We start from the raw sequence: 18,217 nt of genomic DNA, 5'->3' as shown, positions 1-18,217 counted from the left end.
TCTTTTAATGCTTACTCCAGGGCCAGCTTTGAAGTTACGTGGAAGGTCGGCTAACTTCGCTTCTGCCTACCTTCTGACAGTTCTGACGCATCGTGATCTGTCCAGTGTATTCTTGTCGCATAAATCGAACTGCCAGTAGTAAGCAACGTCCAACTAACCCTAAAAAAATCCCATTCATAGTTAATTGAAGAATTTCTAAGCACCTAGACAAGAGTACATAATTATATAAGGTTTTCCAAATGTGTTGGGGTAGTTAATAAATATCCACTTTTAGGTTTTTCTAAATGTGTTGAGGTAGGCTTAGCCTACCCTGCCTGCCCTGAGGAGCCGCCTCTGTTGTTTAGTCAACTTTCGAAGACAGGTCTGAACCTCACAAGGTGATACCAACAAGACACTATTTATGAAGAAACTAGGCCAGGAGATAATGGGGTAGGGTGGCCGGTTCCTTTCTTCCTCCATTGCATACATCACCGATTGGCTATATATTACACTAATCAGACTTCAGATGCACACAAACAAATTGATCTTTCTCTGATACATATTGTTAAGTGAGATGTACTGCCTGATAATAGATGTAAGGGTAAAGTTGCCTAATTCCATGATACTCCTAATTCCGTGATACGGTTTTTTCACTGAATGTCACGGGGTTGGATATCTTGCTAGGAATTTCACCGACGTCTCAAAAATAGACGAAATATATAATCCTTCGAGAAAGATGTCTGGCGCTGATCGAACGGCAAAGCTTTGACTGACATTCAATTTTTAAAACGTATCACGGGATTAGGGGTATCACGGAAATAGGCAACTTTACGCTACATGTCAGCCAAAACCCCAATCAGAGAAATACATGAACTATATTAAAAAAAAAATAAATAAATAAAATAAAAAAATAAATAAATAAAAACTGAAAAATAAATAAATAAATAAAAATAATAATAAAGCAGACAAATTGTGCAAATATCGAATGTCACTTAGATTGTACAAAGTTAATCACTGATAACTCCCGATTTCCACAGATTAGAATATGGCATTTATCACATGTCTCGTCGTTTAAAAAACACACACACAGTTGTCATCCGGTTTGTGGAAAGACTGATTTCTGCATATCTTGTGGTGGTATCCATGGACCGCCAGCGATGTCACGAAGTGGCGGAGCTTCTGGTTCGTGCCTCTCCAGGTCCGGTTTATCATGGTCTCCGTTATGTAGAATTCCTCCAAGATGCCTTCCCTCTTCCTTATCCTCTGTTGAACTAAATTATGATAAGCTGGAAAGAATTATTATTATTATTGTTATCCAAATATTGAAACCCTATTTTACCTTTGGTATATTAGGGTTGTAGTTTGTTACATGTGAAATACAATATGTAGTGATAATACACAATTTTAAAGAATTAATAGTAGGTGTGAATCATAGTTACAATATAAATATACTAATTAAGAGACAGTAAACAATACTAATACGTTATGCAATAATTACTTTCAGTTAAAACAAAATGAAATAAAATTAGAAATTATAATCGAAGGTGTAGAGAAATTGCAAGATTATTACATTAATTTGTGATCTTATACACAATTTTAAGCAATATTAATGAGATAATGCACATAATTGGCGTAGTTACAAATAAAATACCTATTATATAGTTGGTTTGCGATAGGAAAGAAAAAATAAAAACAAAATTACTTATGGTTACAAACTATATACCTGTCATCAAATACTCAACAATAGTAAAATCTATAATACAAACATAGTTATTGTTGTCGTTACTATTATTATGTCCCAAAGATAGACACCTTGTTTTACATAGTGCATTAGGATTTTATAACATCATTAATTTATATACAATTAACAGCTACAGTCTTGCGTGGATGTGGTGTATAAACTCTGTGAATTGTTTGTAACAACATTTTTTTCTAAGAAAATGGTAAAGGGGTGTGGAGTAATTTAAATTGCAATCCGAGATATGATATCTTAAAAAGTGTCTTTTCCTTTCGAACACTGGACAGTGAAAAATCAAATGTTCAACAGTCTGATTCTCTTTGCATATGCACAGAGATTCTTCTGCACTTTTGATCCTAAATCTTTCGAAGTAGGAACCGAATTTTCCATGGCCGGTCATAAATTGGGTGTAAAAGAAGTCGGTTGAGAACTGACTGCAACATAGTCTGTCTTGTACATTGGGAAAGAATAATTTCTTGGTCACAGAGCCTTTAACACTAGAGTTCCAGTATGTATTCCACTTGAGTGTAGTTGTGTGCTTGATCTTCTGCTTGATGTACGAAATAGGACAGGTGGAATATTTATATTCTGAGTTGGTTGAGACCGCTTGCTTCGCTAATGTATCCGCTCTTTCGTTTCCTTCAGTACCTGTGTGGCCGCGCACCCACATTAAGCAAATACGACCTTCAAATTTAAGTATTAGGGATCTAATTTCGACGGCTATAGAATGCAAGTTGTATTTATCGTCAATGGTTTGTAAGGCAGATTGAGAGTCGCTGTGAATACATGAGTCAATCCCGTTGGTAATGCTCCATTTCACTGCTTGCAAGATGGCAAAGAGTTCTGCTTGGAACACGGAGCACATGGGCGCCAGGCGGAACGTGGCAGAGTGGACTTCAGTAGTGTTGTAGTAGGTAACAAAAGCACAGCCCACCAAGGTGACGTCGTTCTCCTTTTGCAACCGAGAGCCGTCAGTATAGATGTTGTATTCATGTCGATCTGTACATGTATTTGATGCACGGTGAAAATCTTTCGGATGACCAGTTAATTGAAAATGTGATCTTTTTTCCACCTCAAGATATGATTCTTGTTCTATAAATATCCCGTTTCTTTTCACGTTAGAGATTTCAGCTTTAGCCATGGCATTTAAAAACAATGGTGGTATACCCGCGATCACTAGGGCTGCGTCTGTCGATGTGGTTCTGTAAGCCTTCGTGATTCGTAGAATGAATCCACGCTGGATTTGTATCAATTTATTTTGAACCCACTTTTTGTGAAGTATATTTTGAAATGCCGAGACACAGTATAATATCAATGGTTCGAAAGCGCCATGATATATTGTTCGCAATATATCAGGACTAAGACCCCAGGTTGGTCTGGTGGCCCTATGCAAAGCAGATTGAAACTGGTGTGATTTAGTGACTAGTGAATCAATATGTGCCTTAAAAGACATACGTTTGTCGAGAGTGACGCCTAAATACAAGAGTGTCTCTACTATGTCGATATCCTTCATGTCCATCTGTATGTGTGGTAGGTCGTAATTTCTTTTCCTTGTAATCAGCAAGGCTTTTGTCTTAAGAGGGTTGAACTGTAGTTTGTTGTCTTTTCCCCACTTGGATATGGAAGTCAGCGTTTCATTACGCTTAATTATATAACTTTACATTACGAGAAATTAAATTGCACACAATTAAATGTAATTAAATGACACAAATTAAAATTTTATTAAATTACTCAAAATTAATCAATTTAGAATACGCAAAATTAAATTGCAATAAATTAAATTACGCTAAATTAAATTAATTAAAAAATTGAATTAAGCTAAAATAAATTGTATTAAATTACGAAAAATTAAATTGAATCAAATTATACTGGATGAAATTATGCTAAATATAATGGAAATAAATTACGCTAAATTAAAGTAATTATGCTAAGATACATTAAGTTATTCCAAGTAATACTACGCTAGATTAATTTATTCTTTTCTAAATTATAGTAAAGCAAAAAATACGCTGTATCAAATTGCGCAAAATTAAATAATGCGAAACGAAATTGCGTCACATTAAGTTAAATTAAACTACTTAGTATTTAATCCGTCCACTTGTACTTTTCTGTGCCAAGGTAAATTAAATTAAAATACTGTAAATTGAATTAAATTATATTCTCCTAAATTGCGTTAAATTGCTCAAAGTAATTGAATTAATTGACGCTAAATTAGATTAAATTAAATTCTGCTACGTTAGATAAAATTAAATCACGCTAAATTATTAAAATTCATTTACTCAAAATTAAATTAGATCAAATTAAATTGCGCACAATAAATTAAGTTACGAAAATCACGTTTAAAGAAGTGACGCAAAATTAAATTAAATTACACTAATTCAAGTTAAATAAAATTGTGCTAAATATTATTAAAGTACCTTAAATTAAATTAAATTAGGCTAAACAATATTGAAGTTGAGTTACGCTAAAGTAAATTACATTGTATTGCATTATATCACGCAAGATTTAGTTAAATTACGCTACCTACATACTCTCACAGCAACGACAGGCAATTCATGTTTTGACCTTTATTGTTTCAATCATAATACTCTTTTAATATTCAAATTAATGTTAATAATGCCCATCGTCCAAAAAATAGTATGCAATACACACGCGTTAAGTACGTAACAAAATCTCGGAAATTGAAAACACTCGGCTTCACCTCAATTGTATTATAATGCACGTACCACACTTGTATCGCCATATACTATTACGAAATTCGTGTAAAGTGACGTAGAAAATTAATGGAAACAGTACATCAAATAATAACCACGGTTTTTCACAATGTTTACAATCCGACACTGCTACGCTAAAGGAAAATATTCTTCCCCTCCTTATCCCCTCGATCTCGATTCTGAGCTTGTGCTGTCTGCTTACTGTCGTCGGAAATAAGTTTTTCCGAGACTAAGGGGCTCAGAGCATAAATGGTATAACTCCATATAAGATAGTTCTGTGTAACATGAGTATTTCTAGAAGTGAATACGTCTAGGGGAAATTCAGAAAATAAATAAAGTACTGAAATCTAAGTATTGTGATGACTTGTATATGTATTTCCTTGTATCATTGAAAACTATGGATATTCTTGCTACAAAACATGTTAGTAACTTCAGTCTCATGAAAAGTGGAGATACACCATTTGTGCTCTACATGACAGACTCCCCTCTCCAATCTGTCAGGTAGAAACATTTCGTTTCTGCGCATTTTCAATGCAAGTTGCCTGGGTATAAATACCACTGGGTGTTCGAAATTCTTCACTCGTATTCTGGTGGTGATACAGTAGCAAGAACTTGAAGTGGAAGTCGATCTTCGGGGGTCAGCAAGTGATGAAGATTAATAGTGTGCATGTTAGGAAGTGTTTAATTAATTGAAAGGATAGATAAGTGACATGAAGCCCAGATATGTGACAAGTTTATGGGTCAGTTTAGGACATTTTAAATAACGTGTGGTTGTGCATCGAGTCAAAGTGCCATTAGACTAACCAACAATAACAAACAACATGTGATAAGTAAGTACAACACGTCAATATTAATTACATAATTTGTTCATAAATTAGAAATTAATACTTTCTTGTTCGTTCCCTATGTTTTTATTTTGTGATATTTCCTTTTTTTTTTTTTTTCCTATAATTCCAATTTTATTTTCACTCTTGTGTTAATGTTAAATTTGTTTGTTTACAATGCTTAATCTATTCTATTATCCTTCCTGTTTCTTAATTTTTGTTTTTTGTCCCTTTCGTATGTTTTTATTTTGTGATATTTCCTTTTTTTCTATAATTTCAATTTTATTTTCACTCGGTGTGTTAATGTTTACTCTGTTTGTTTACTATGCTTTTATTCTATTCTGTTATCTTTCTTGTTCTTAATTTTTGTTTTTTGTTGCTTTCCTGTGTTTTTATTTTGTAGTCTTTTCTGTTTTTTTCTATAATTTCAATTTTATTTTCACTCAGTGTGTTAATGTTTACTCTGTTTGTTTACTATGCTTTTATTCTATTCTGTTGTCTTTCTTGTTCTTAATTTTAGTTTTTTTTTCCTTTCCTATGTTTTTATTTTGTAGTCTTTTCTGTTTTTTTCTATAATTTCAATTTTATTTTCACTCGGTGTGTTAATGTTTACTCTGTTTGTTTACTATGCTTTTATTCTATTCTGTTATCTTTCTTGTTTTTAATTTTTGTTTTTTGTCCCTTTCGTATGTTTTTATTTTGTGATAGTTCCTGTTTTTTCTATAATTTCAATTTTATTTTCACTCAGTGTGTTAATGTTTACTCTGTTTGTTTACTATGCTTTTATTCTATTCTGTTATCTTTCTTGTTCTTAATTTTTGTTTTTTGTTGCTTTCCTGTGTTTTTATTTTGTAGTCTTTTCTGTTTTTTCTATAATTTCAATTTTATTTTCACTCAGTGTGTTAATGTTTACTCTGTTTGTTTACTATGCTTTTATTCTATTCTGTTATCTTTCTTGTTCTTAATTTTTGTTTTTTGTCCCTTTCGTATGTTTTTATTTTGTGATATTTCCTGTTTTTCTATAATTTCAATTTTATTTTCACTCAGTGTGTTAATGTTTACTCTGTTTGTTTACTATGCTTTTATTCTATTCTGTTATCTTTCTTGTTCCTAATTTTTGTTTTTTGTTGCTTTCCTGTGTTTTTATTTTGTAGTCTTTTCTGTTTTTTTCTATAATTTCAATTTTATTTTCACTCAGTGTGTTAATGTTTACTCTGTTTACTATGCTTTTATTCTATTCTGTTATCTTTCTTGTTCTTAATTTTTGTTTTTTGTTGCTTCCCTGTGTTTTTATTTTGTAGTCTTTTCTGTTTTTTTCTATAATTTCAATTTTATTTTCACTCAGTGTGTTAATGTTTACTCTGTTTGTTTACTATGCTTTTATTCTATTCTGTTATCTTTCTTGTTCTTAATTTTAGTTTTTTTTCCTTTCCTATGTTTTTATTTTGTAGTCTTTTCTGTTTTTTTCTATAATTTCAATTTTATTTTCACTCAGTGTGTTAATGTTTACTCTGTTTGTTTACTATGCTTTTATTCTATTCTATTATCTTTCTTGTTCTTAATTTTAGTTTTTGTTCCTTTCCTATGTTTTTATTTTGTAGTCTTTTCTGTTTTTTTCTATAATTTTAATTTTGTTTTCGTTCTGTTTGTTAATTAATGTTTAATCTATGCTTATTTTATTCTACTATCTTTCCTGTTCTTAATTTTAGATTTTTGTTCGTTACCTATGTTTTCATTTTGTAATATTTTCTGTTCTCTTCCCTAATTTCAATTTTGTTTTTGTTCTGTGTATTAATTGCTTTGTCTAATGAGGCAGTCCCGTTATTGGGAAAACTGAAAGAGTGTCTTTTTATATCAAATTAATAGAAATAACCCATTAAAAATTAATTAATACATTCTGATTTCTCTGCGTCCTAAGTCATATGCATGGTCAGAAGCTGTATACTATTTTACGATACAAAAGCGAATAATTAAGATTTGCTTAAAGAGTCAACTAATTACCCAAAATATTTTATTTATTCCGATTTTAATTTTTTTCCCAAACTGAACAAATTTATAAATATACATGATTAAAATATTATCATAAAAATCGTCTGAAATGTAAAGAATAACAACATGTTTATACTACCAGATGATATTTGACATATCCTTTAGCTGAACGTAAATGTTACACAAACACTGAAAAAAAAAATCATAGCCAGAGTTACGAGCCAAGGTTATACAACTCTATTTTGATAATGAATTCTGACCTAGGTTATTTTGAGTTCAATGAATTTAAGAAAAATTTAAGCAAATTATTTAGTCCCATTTTCATATTTTCTTTTTCTTAATTTAAATATACTCTTTATTCATTCCAACTCATATTCTGTTCTTGACTTGATTCTCTACTTCCATCTTCGTAATTATCCCTGTTTTGTAATAAATGCATTGGTTTTGTAATTTTATTGAATCTTTGTTATTTTCCATTTAGTGGAAAACAGTTATTTATAGGAACCACGCTTGAACAGGAACATGCTCGCTACGTAAATAATATGCATTTATTTTGTATCTTATGTAGCAATAAATACTAATACATAGGACTGGAAATATAATACGCAATTACATAATATATTAAGCACAACATATCATATATATATATATATATATATATTAATGAATAACATTAAAACTATGTTCTTTAGATTCTTAACTACGCTTAGCTAATTACAGATAAGATAAATGTGGCTATATCATACGTCGATAGGAAGATTGAGTCGAAATTAGCCAACTTAAAATATGATGCAATATATTAAGATTTATTTCATCTTGAGGAATTATATATGAATCAAACTCCACTTTTGCGTAATCTGAATATTCATAAGTTCAATATCATTGGTGTCCAATAGCTTTAATGTAACTGTTGGTGTATTAATTTAATCTATTAAATATAATAATCGTAAAGATGGTACTGCAATAAAAACACCTTTGAAATTGTTGAATCATACTTTTCGGTTATGATATGATGGCTATAAACCATACTTTTCAGTTATGATAGGATAGTTATAAACCATACTTTTCGGTTGTAATATGTTGGTTATAAAATATCTGTTTATAATCAGGTCACTTTACTAAGCAATGTTAGTTTTTTGAAAGCTCTTATTTAAGTTTCGTAGATACTCCTCACTTTAACAATTCCGAATTTCAATTGAGATATCATGAGGTACATAATATAATAATAACATATTGTCATTGTTCCAGCAATAACTACCATGTGCAAAATATAAAATTGTTCATTAGGAAGAAAAACACATTTATTTATTCTATATCAGAGCTAATTACATATAAGATAAATGTGGCTATATCGTACGTCGATAGGAAGATTGAATCAAAATTAACCAACTTAAAATATGATGCAATATATTAAGATTTATTTCATTTTGAGGAATTATATATGAATCAAACTCCACTTTTGCGGAATCTGAATATTCATAAGTTCAATATCATTGGTGTCCAATAGCTTTAATGTAACTGTTGGTGTATTAATTTAATCTATTAAATATAATAATCGTAAAGATGGTACTGCAATAAAACAACTTTGAAGTTGTTGAATCATACTTTTCGGTTATGATATGATGGTTATAAACCATACTTTTCAGTTATGATAGGATAGTTCTAAACCATACTTTTCGGTTGTAATATGTTGGTTATAAAATATCTGTTTAAAATCAGGTCACTTTACTAAGCAATGTTAGTTTCTTGAAAGCTCTTGTGTAATTTTCGTAGACACTCCTCACTTTAACAATTCTGAATTTCAAATGGGATATCATGAGATACATAATATAATAATAACATATCGTCGTTGTTCCTGCAATAACTCTTATGTGCAAAATATAAAATTGTTCAGTAGGAAGAAAAACACCTTTGAAGTTGTTCAATCAAACTTTTCGGTTATGATATGATGGTTATAAACCATGCTTTTCAGTTGTGATAGGATGGTTATAAACCATACTTTTCGGTTGTAATATGCTGGTTATAAAATATCTGTTTAAAATCTGGTCATTTTACTAAGCAATGTTAGTTTCTTGAAAGCTCTTATTTAATTTTCTTAGATACTTCTCACTTTAACAAATCATATTTCAAATGGGATATCATGAGGTACATAATATAATAATAACAACATATCGTCGTTGTTTCTGCAATATCTCCTATGCGCAAAATATAAAATTGTTCAGTAGGAAGAAAATAGTACATTATGCAACGAGCCTATAATGGTAGTAATTAAGACGCAAGTACGATTGTTTATGAAACGAGCGCAAGCGAGTTTCATAATTTTCATACGAGCGTCTTAATTACCATTATAGGCAAGTTTCATACGACTTTTTATGCTCGACCATATTTCTAACTTGAAATTATTTAAAATTAGGTCTTCTTATGGTTATGTGCGAACTGACCTGAATTGTGAGATGTGCGCAGATGCGAAAGTATTGATTTTTTCCGAGGCCGAATGTCATTGACCTTGGCAGAGAATAAGATGAAGATTACTCTGATATAACATGGAAATTGATTTAGAATTGAAAAACGAGATGATAAATTGAATTTATTTGAATATTATTTACAATTAACGCTAATTATTATAGTAACAGAACACAACCTTCTGCGACAGTATTGGATTTCCAGCCTCCTTGACTTTTCGCTAATTGTCTTTCGATTGCATATCCGAGAATAATCGATATAACGGTACAAAGCTGACTTGTCATTGGCTGAACACCTGCACGTGTTGTCGTACGTTATCTGTTCACATCCCTTCCTCCTCAGTCCGCTCTCGTCTTCTCCTGAGTCACCGACAGTAATATAGTCTATGTATAAAATAAGAAAATAGGGGCACCTTGAGTCTAAAAATCCATTTCGTGAATAATGCGTTTATTCATAGTGTTCTGCCCAAGGACAGGTCTTTCACTGCAAACCCAAAATTCTCCAGTCTTTCGTATTTTCTACTTTCATCTTAGTCTCCGCGTATGATCCATATATCTTAATGCCATCTATTATTTGGTATCTTCTTCTGCTCCGAACTCTTCTCCCGTTCACCATCCCTTCTAACGCATCCTTCTGTAGGCAGTTTCTTCTCAGCCAATTCCTTTTTCTCTTCCTAATCAAATGCCTTTAAAACATAGGCTAATTATTAAAACCATGTTTTAACTTCAAATTTTCAAAGTCATCCTACATAGTATTCTAAACTGGATGTACTTACCTTACAAAAACGCACGAATATTCGTGATACCACTGCGATCATATATAACATATTAAAAACTGCATTTGATTTTTCTAAAAGTAGGGGAAAAAAATACGAGGAATTCAAGCCCGATAGTCTCTTCTCTATATAAAAAAAATCACATTAGTGGCTGCATATCCTATTTTTGGCGTACGGTACTTGCAATACTAATGATTAAAGAGGCAATATTCACCTTCAACAAAGTTACTATTTTTTTTTCGTGCACCTCATACCATACATACCAAAAGCCTAAACTAACCTAACATAATCTGTCACAGATTCGTATATGCAAGGCTTATCAAAAAGCATGGGCAGACATAACGACTCGGTTAGAGAAGCCAACGTATTATGAAAGGAACGATCATGATTTTAAAATGAAATGTATAAAATGTAACTACACGCAGGGTTGCCAGGTGATGAGTGATATTATGGTGACATAATACTGAAATTATCCTTTTCTACCAAAGATTATTTATTGAACGAATTCACCTTAAATAAAGTATTACTTACTTACGGCTTTCAAGGAACCCGGAGGTTCATTGCCGCCCTCGCATAAGCCCGCCATCGGTCCCTAGCCTCAGCAAGATTAATCCAGTCTCTACCATCATATTCCACCTCCCTCAAATCCATTTTAATATTGTCCTCCCATCTACGTCTCTGCCTCTCCAAAGATCTTTCTCCCTCCGGCCTCCCAACTAACACTGTATATGCATTTCCGGATTCGCCCATACGTGCTACATACCCTGCCCATCTCAAACGTCTGGATTTTATGTTCCTAATTATGTCAGGTGAACAATACAATGCGTGCAGATCTGCGTTATGTAACTTTCTCCATTCTCCTGTAACTTCATCCCTCTTAGCCCCAAATATTTTCCAGAGAACCTTATTCTCAAACACCCTTAATCTCTGTTCCTCTCTCAAAGTGAGAGTCCAAGTTTCACAACCATACATAAAAACCGGTAATATAACTGTTTTATATATACTAACTTTCAATTATTTTTGACAGCAGACTAGATGACGAAAGCTTCTCAACCGAATAATAACAGGCATTTCCCATATTTATTCTGAGTTTAATTCCCTCCCGAGTTTTATTTATATTTGTTACTGTTGCTCCAATATATTTGAATTTTTCCACCTCTTCGAAGGATAAATCTCCAATTGTTATATTTCCATTTCGTACAATATTGTAGTTACGAGACATTATCATATACTTTGTCTTTTCGGGATTTACTTCCAAACCTATCACTTTACTTTAACATATTCACGTCATCTGCATAGACAAGAAGCCTATGTAACCCGTTCAATTCCAAACCCTCTCTGTTATCCTGGACTTTTCTAATGGCATATTCTAGAGCGAAGTTAAAAAGTAAAAGTGCATCTCCTTGCTTTAGCTTAAACAAAGTATTAAAACTAAAAACCTTCTGCGACAAAAAAAAAAAAAAATCTTTACAAAAAAAAAAAAAAAAGAAAAAAAAAGAAAGAAGAAGAAGAATGACGCCAATAGGTCTAATGCAATGTGATAAAGTAGCGAAATGTTTAAAGTACTTGCATTGTGATTTGTGACGATTCTTTGAAAACATTTTTAAACTGTAGATTACATCAATTCTGGATGATTGTTTTTCCTCATTGTAAGAAGTTGCGCACGTACAAAAAAGAAATAACTTCAAAACTAGATAACGAGTGTACTTGCCTTTTTTTACATATCCTATCTTTGTGGGAGAGCATTTTGAAATCCAGTTACAAGAGAAACTAGCGTAGGAGTCGGTACGATGTTTATCCATATGTTAGATTGAAAGTAGGAAATATTGAACCGGGGTAGAGAAGATTATTTATGCAAACAGGGGCATGATTTTTCCTATCATAATTAGGTTGAGTATATGCAGGATCTGTTACACTGTATTCACTTGTAATATAAGTTTGTGAAATTAAATTTATCTCTCTTTTTCTAATTCACATTTTCCCCAACATATTGCTTGTCTTGAGTAACTATAATACAAATACCAACATTTACAAAAGCAGGGACTGCTTGATTTGGTTTTTAAAATTGGCGGGTCTACAGTCCTTAGCTATTCATGTAGGGTAATATTATGATGCAATAAAAAAAAGTCGGGCTAATTTGATACAGACTTTAAAATGACTGCTGTTATAGGAGTACATACCATGCTCTTCAAGGATCAGTAATGAAAAAAGTTTGAAAAAATTATTATCTGCCTCATAAATGTATTAAAAGAAAACGCAGTTTTGTTTCTTGAATAAACTTTGATGTGATACTCTGTTACCTTTTTAATTGCTCTTGAATGAATAGAGATAGAATAATTTATAAATTTTCCTTTTATTCAGAATAGTTCCAGCTTTATTTTTCTCCAAAGAAAAGCTGTGAATGTTGAGCAGGCTAGCAGTAATTAGTGTTTGAATAAGAAGGACCATTATGATTCGCTAGAAGGACTATTATAATGTTACGTTCACAATGAAGGAATTGACCAAGTTGATCAATTTCCTAAAATAATAGTACATTATGCAACGAGCCTATAATGGTAGTAATCAAGACGCGAGGATGTTTATGAAACGAGCGCAAGCGAGTTTCATAATTTTCTTACTAGCGTCTTAATTACCATTATAGGCAAGTTTCATACGACTTTTTATGCTCGACCATATTTCTAACTTGAAATTATTCGTAAGTATTCATTTTATTGTTATGTGAGTGAGTGCAATAGCCTACCTCATGAATTGTGAGATGTGCGCAGACGCGAAAGTATTGATTTTTTTCCGGAAAGCGAATGTCGACGACCTTGATATAAATCTAGAGAGTAAGATAAACAGTCTTGATATAACCTTGAAATTGAATTCGACATTGAAAAACGAGATGACAAATTGAAATTATTTGAATATTATTTACAATTAACGCTAATTATTATAATAACAGAACATAACCTTCTGCGACAGTATTGGATTTCCAGCCTCCGTGACCTTTCGATAGTTGTCTTTCGATTGCATATCCGAGAATAATCAAAAACCTGAACTTTAATGAATAGGTGTACTTTAATGACATGCATTAAAAGACTGCTACCAGATGTATAATTACTACATTTCGACATGGTCGAGCATAAAGTAATATATTACATCTTAAGGGCCATTTAACAATTTCTCAGCTCTCGAGGGACGTTTCAATTGGTATTTGACATGGCAGCTACAATACACTGCAAGTGTAACATTTACTGTATTTTTACTCATTTGTCTAACAATTTTAGCTTATTAGTCATTCTTATCACTGCTAAAATTCAACACAATTTTGGAAAATGGATTCGTAAATATTTGAAGACTTATTTTAACTTCTTTTAGCAATACAAACTGTATCACAATTTTCTCAGTCTATTTCCTTACACACAAAAAAATTATTTGGACATACAGCAATTTCCTAGCTTTTGCAGTAAGTGTTAAAGTTTCAGTAAACTCTATAAATTTTTATCTGAAAAATAGTTCGTTTCAAAAGTTGCTAAATCTTACAAGGAGACCGTCCCACTTTGATGAGAAGAGTCAGATCGAGAAAATGTTGGGTGAAAGTGTGGCCAAATCCGTAAGGCAAGTATCTCGACTTTTTTTCCGTAGGCTATAGGCCTGGTTTCAAGAAAAAAAAAAACTGCAAACATAGCGCACCGGATACAAAGCGGCACTACACCATGTTTACAATTAATCACAGATATGTAGTAATGTGAATAACTGAAGGAATTCTTTGCGTCAATTCAATATAATACGACGCAATATAAGATGAAAATTTATTCTTTAAAGTCTTTAAACCATTAATTTCCGCAAGTATTGTAAAACGATATAACTTAAGAAGGTACGAATATGTGTATAAAAATGATGGAAAAGGGATTTTAACCAGAACTTCAGGCACTGCCTACACTGACGTCCAACGCGCTACCGCCTGAGCCACGCCGTCACGCCTTTTTCATGTTGCAACAATGATAGCTACGCTACAGTCGTTTGACTCGTAATTTTCCATTTTTTTTTCTCTTGAACCCGGGCGTATCTGGAAAAAAGCCGAGACATGTGTCTTATGGGTTTGGCTATACTTTCACCCAAAATATTCCCAACCCGAATCTTGACATCAAAGTCTCCTTGTTAGTTATTTTCAATATGATTTGAACGAAAATTTTACAGGTGATATATTAAACCTCTCTGTGTAACACAATAGCCTTACTTCATTGCTCCGTATAATTTGACCAAATTTGAAGCATTGCATCAGAATAGCCCTCTAGACGTATCACAGTAGCCCATGCTTTTGTTTTAATTTTATCCATTATTAAAAAATATTTTTCTCCAGATCCTTCATATGTACGTAAAAGTTTTTTTTCCCTACAGAACCATTGCCTTCATATACGTCTAAAATAGTACAAAACTTATTTTTTTCAAATTTGTATATGCCTTGACAGAAAAAAAAATTATACGAAAAAATTGATTTCTTGTATCGTAATAGTCACACTTGATTCTACAAGAGATGACGACTCATATAGACTTTTGTTTGTCATGTAACTCGACGTTTTCGAAGTTACAAGAAATTTTGTATTACCACTACCTAGCCCAGCACACTGGGATATTGGTGAAGCGCATTCACTGTATCTGTTACTGTTTTTTTTTTTTTGTATATTTCCGTTGTTTAATATTTTTTGTAATTTTTAAAATTAATTTACACCAAAGTACGTTATTAATGACACCCTCCTGGATGTTGCTATGAAGAGAAACGGCATGGTCCGTGAGAGTGGAAGCGAGAAAACCTTGGTTTCACAAGTAAAGAACCTTCGTTCCAGGGTTGGATTCAGGAAGCCATAAATCTGACTGACACGCTCCCCCATTTAGTGAAACCGTGGACAAAGATACTGCCAGAAGCCGCCTAGAATGCTGTGTTGTGATTTTTCCATTTTTGAAAGAATATTCCTGCCACTGCAGTACAGTTTCACTTGTGTCTTAGTAACAGCGTGTTGTGGACTCCAGCAGTTCGATAGTCGATAGTGAATTTACAATGTTTAATTTCTTTCGGCGTGGATAAACTGTAGCCTCATAATAGTGAAGTGCCGACAGATGAAGTGTCTCCACAACCACAACCAGTGCCTTCTTCTGAAAGGACGCCGATCAAGCGTAAGAAATTTAGTAAATCTCCAATAGGAAAGGGGACGAAGTTACGAAAACAAAGTGTACTAATGGTGTAAAATGTTAAGAACTTTATTAGAAGAATAATTGAAAATGTGGGGTTTTGAAAAAGAGGACTAATAATCAATTGGTGGAAGAGGCAACAGGCCTTAGTTTAAGCAATATAAAAAGAATCACAAAAATTGGAGATCCGGTAGAGTCCGTAACGAATGCTATGCGGAAGAAAACTAGTGACACTAACTACGATTTCCCTTATGGGAAAAGTATTGTTCGTAGATTATTCCAAAGTATGGAGTTTTCACATAAGACAGTGCAAAGAACACCCACTAGAGCTGAAGCCTGTGCCATCAATGCCCGGAGGTACTCGTATTTCGAGCAGATAAGAGAGCTGCGTTTACAAGGCTACGATGATGTGTATTTAGATGAAACCTGGTATGATAATCATATGTGTCTCATGAAAAACTGGACAGACGACTCCGAAAACTGCGTGGTACCTATAACAGACGCAAAGGGTGACAGAATTGTTATTGTGCACTGTGGGGCCGTTTCGGTTTCATCGATGGTGCTCTATGGCAGATGCGCCTGCAGATTATCATGGCACAATGAACTTCGCAATTTTCTAAAAGTGGTTCGAAAATAGTGTCCTTAAAATGCTGCAGGAACCCTCTGTAATAGTATGTGGCAATGTACCTTATCACAGCTGAATCCTTAACCCGCGATTTAATTCCTCCTGGAGAAAGCCTGAAATCCTTCAGTACATGACCAATCACAACATTCCCATTCCCAATCCCAATATCACAGCTTTTGTAGTTTATTTAACAGCAGTTACCACCAGCGGAGAGAATTAAGAGGTATGCCATGGATGAAATCTCAGCTCGTTATGGACACATGCTCCTAAGATTCCCACCATGTCATTGTGTCCTGAAATCTGTAAAATTCGCTTTGTCTCAAGTGAAGTGGAAGGTGCAGTCGAGAAATCTTAAAGCACGCCTCCTAGAAGAGCTAGTTAAAGTTTCAGAAAGTGCATGTGAAAGTGTAACAAAGGAACATTGGCAGAATTACATTAGACATGTAGAAGAAATTCAAGAAATCTACCGTTTGCTGAATCCTGCGTTCGACAGCGAAGTGGTAATTCCATTAAACGACTCATCGACAGATGACTCGGAGGAGGAGAATTAGATGTGCAGGTATTATGTTACATATTTTATTTTTCATCATACCTATGCAGAAGGATCAGATGGCTTATTAGATACAGAGTCAGTAATTTTGCCCAGGGATCCTCTCAGGGTCTAGAGTTCTTTAACATGCAATGTATTTACAGCATGGAACTAATAACTTTACTTCCCTTCAAAAGGAAGGCATGCTGCGGGTTTTTACGCCCACTTCCTGAGCTGGGTTTGATTCTACATCGCTTCGAACTAATGACAGGCATGCTAACCAGCGGCGTTTCGTGATATTTTTTGTATGTAGGATATGAGATTGACGACTGATGACCAAGACAGTAACTAATAATAATAATATAATATTACTAATAGTAATAATAATAATAATAATAATAATAATAATAATAATAATAGAGCATGCATAATCAATACAAGTAGGCCTATGTTAGTCTTTTACTCACCATTCTGGAACTGGCAATTTATTAGTAGTGAAGCTCGATTCTCCTTCCGATTTTAGTTGCGAAGATGGCTCCTAAGCCATTGTACTGCCCGATATTTACCGATGTTCCGTTGTACGTTTGCGCAATTAATTTCTTGCTACAGTTAAATTCTTCTAAATGATCAAATACAACTTCAGATATTCTTTCGGCTGTCCTGTCATCTGAAAGTCCTTTTAATGCTTGTATTTATTATAGCTTATTTTGTTTATCTTTATGTAATTTTGTTTTTTATCCATTTCATTTTTTATATTATATCATTTAAAATTGTTTATTATTTCGATTATTCTATTCTTTTAAAATGACCAATGAACTGCTTTTAAGGAAGCTACAAGGGTGCTTGAAAATTCTTATTATAGTCTCTGATAGGGTCTCCACCACCCAGAAAGGAAGGGTCGTAGTATTAGAATACGCGATCATATCCTCAAACTCGGCTAAACTCAGGGTACGGCCACACGAGCTACATTTGTAGCAAGTTTTCTGCGACAAATGTAGCTGGAATTATAGGCAGCATTGAGTTATATGGAAGCGGCCACACGGAGCAGTAAATGTAGCAAGTTTGGCGCATCCCAAGGTCGTGTCGCAACTCGAATGGGTCCGGGTCCATTTTTTCTGCGACATTTACTGATGTTGGGTGGCCACACGTAGCGACATGGGTGGCTACACGTGCAGCTACATTTGTAGCAACTTTCTGCGACAAATGTAGCTGGAATTATAGACCGCATTGAGTTAAATGGAAGCGGCCACACGGAGCAGTAAGTGTAGCAAGTTTGGCGCCGTCTGACATGAGGTCTATTCGTGACCAATAATTTTCCAGCCTAAACGAATTAACATTGTTGTTAGTTACTGGGAATTTCTTATTATGAAATCCATATATTTTAAACTTTAAATTTATATTAATATTTA

Source organism: Periplaneta americana, chromosome 1 (assembly GCF_040183065.1).
Source record: "Periplaneta americana isolate PAMFEO1 chromosome 1, P.americana_PAMFEO1_priV1, whole genome shotgun sequence".
NCBI lineage: Eukaryota > Metazoa > Arthropoda > Insecta > Blattodea > Blattidae > Periplaneta > Periplaneta americana.
Note: the sequence above shows the minus strand (reverse complement) of the source record.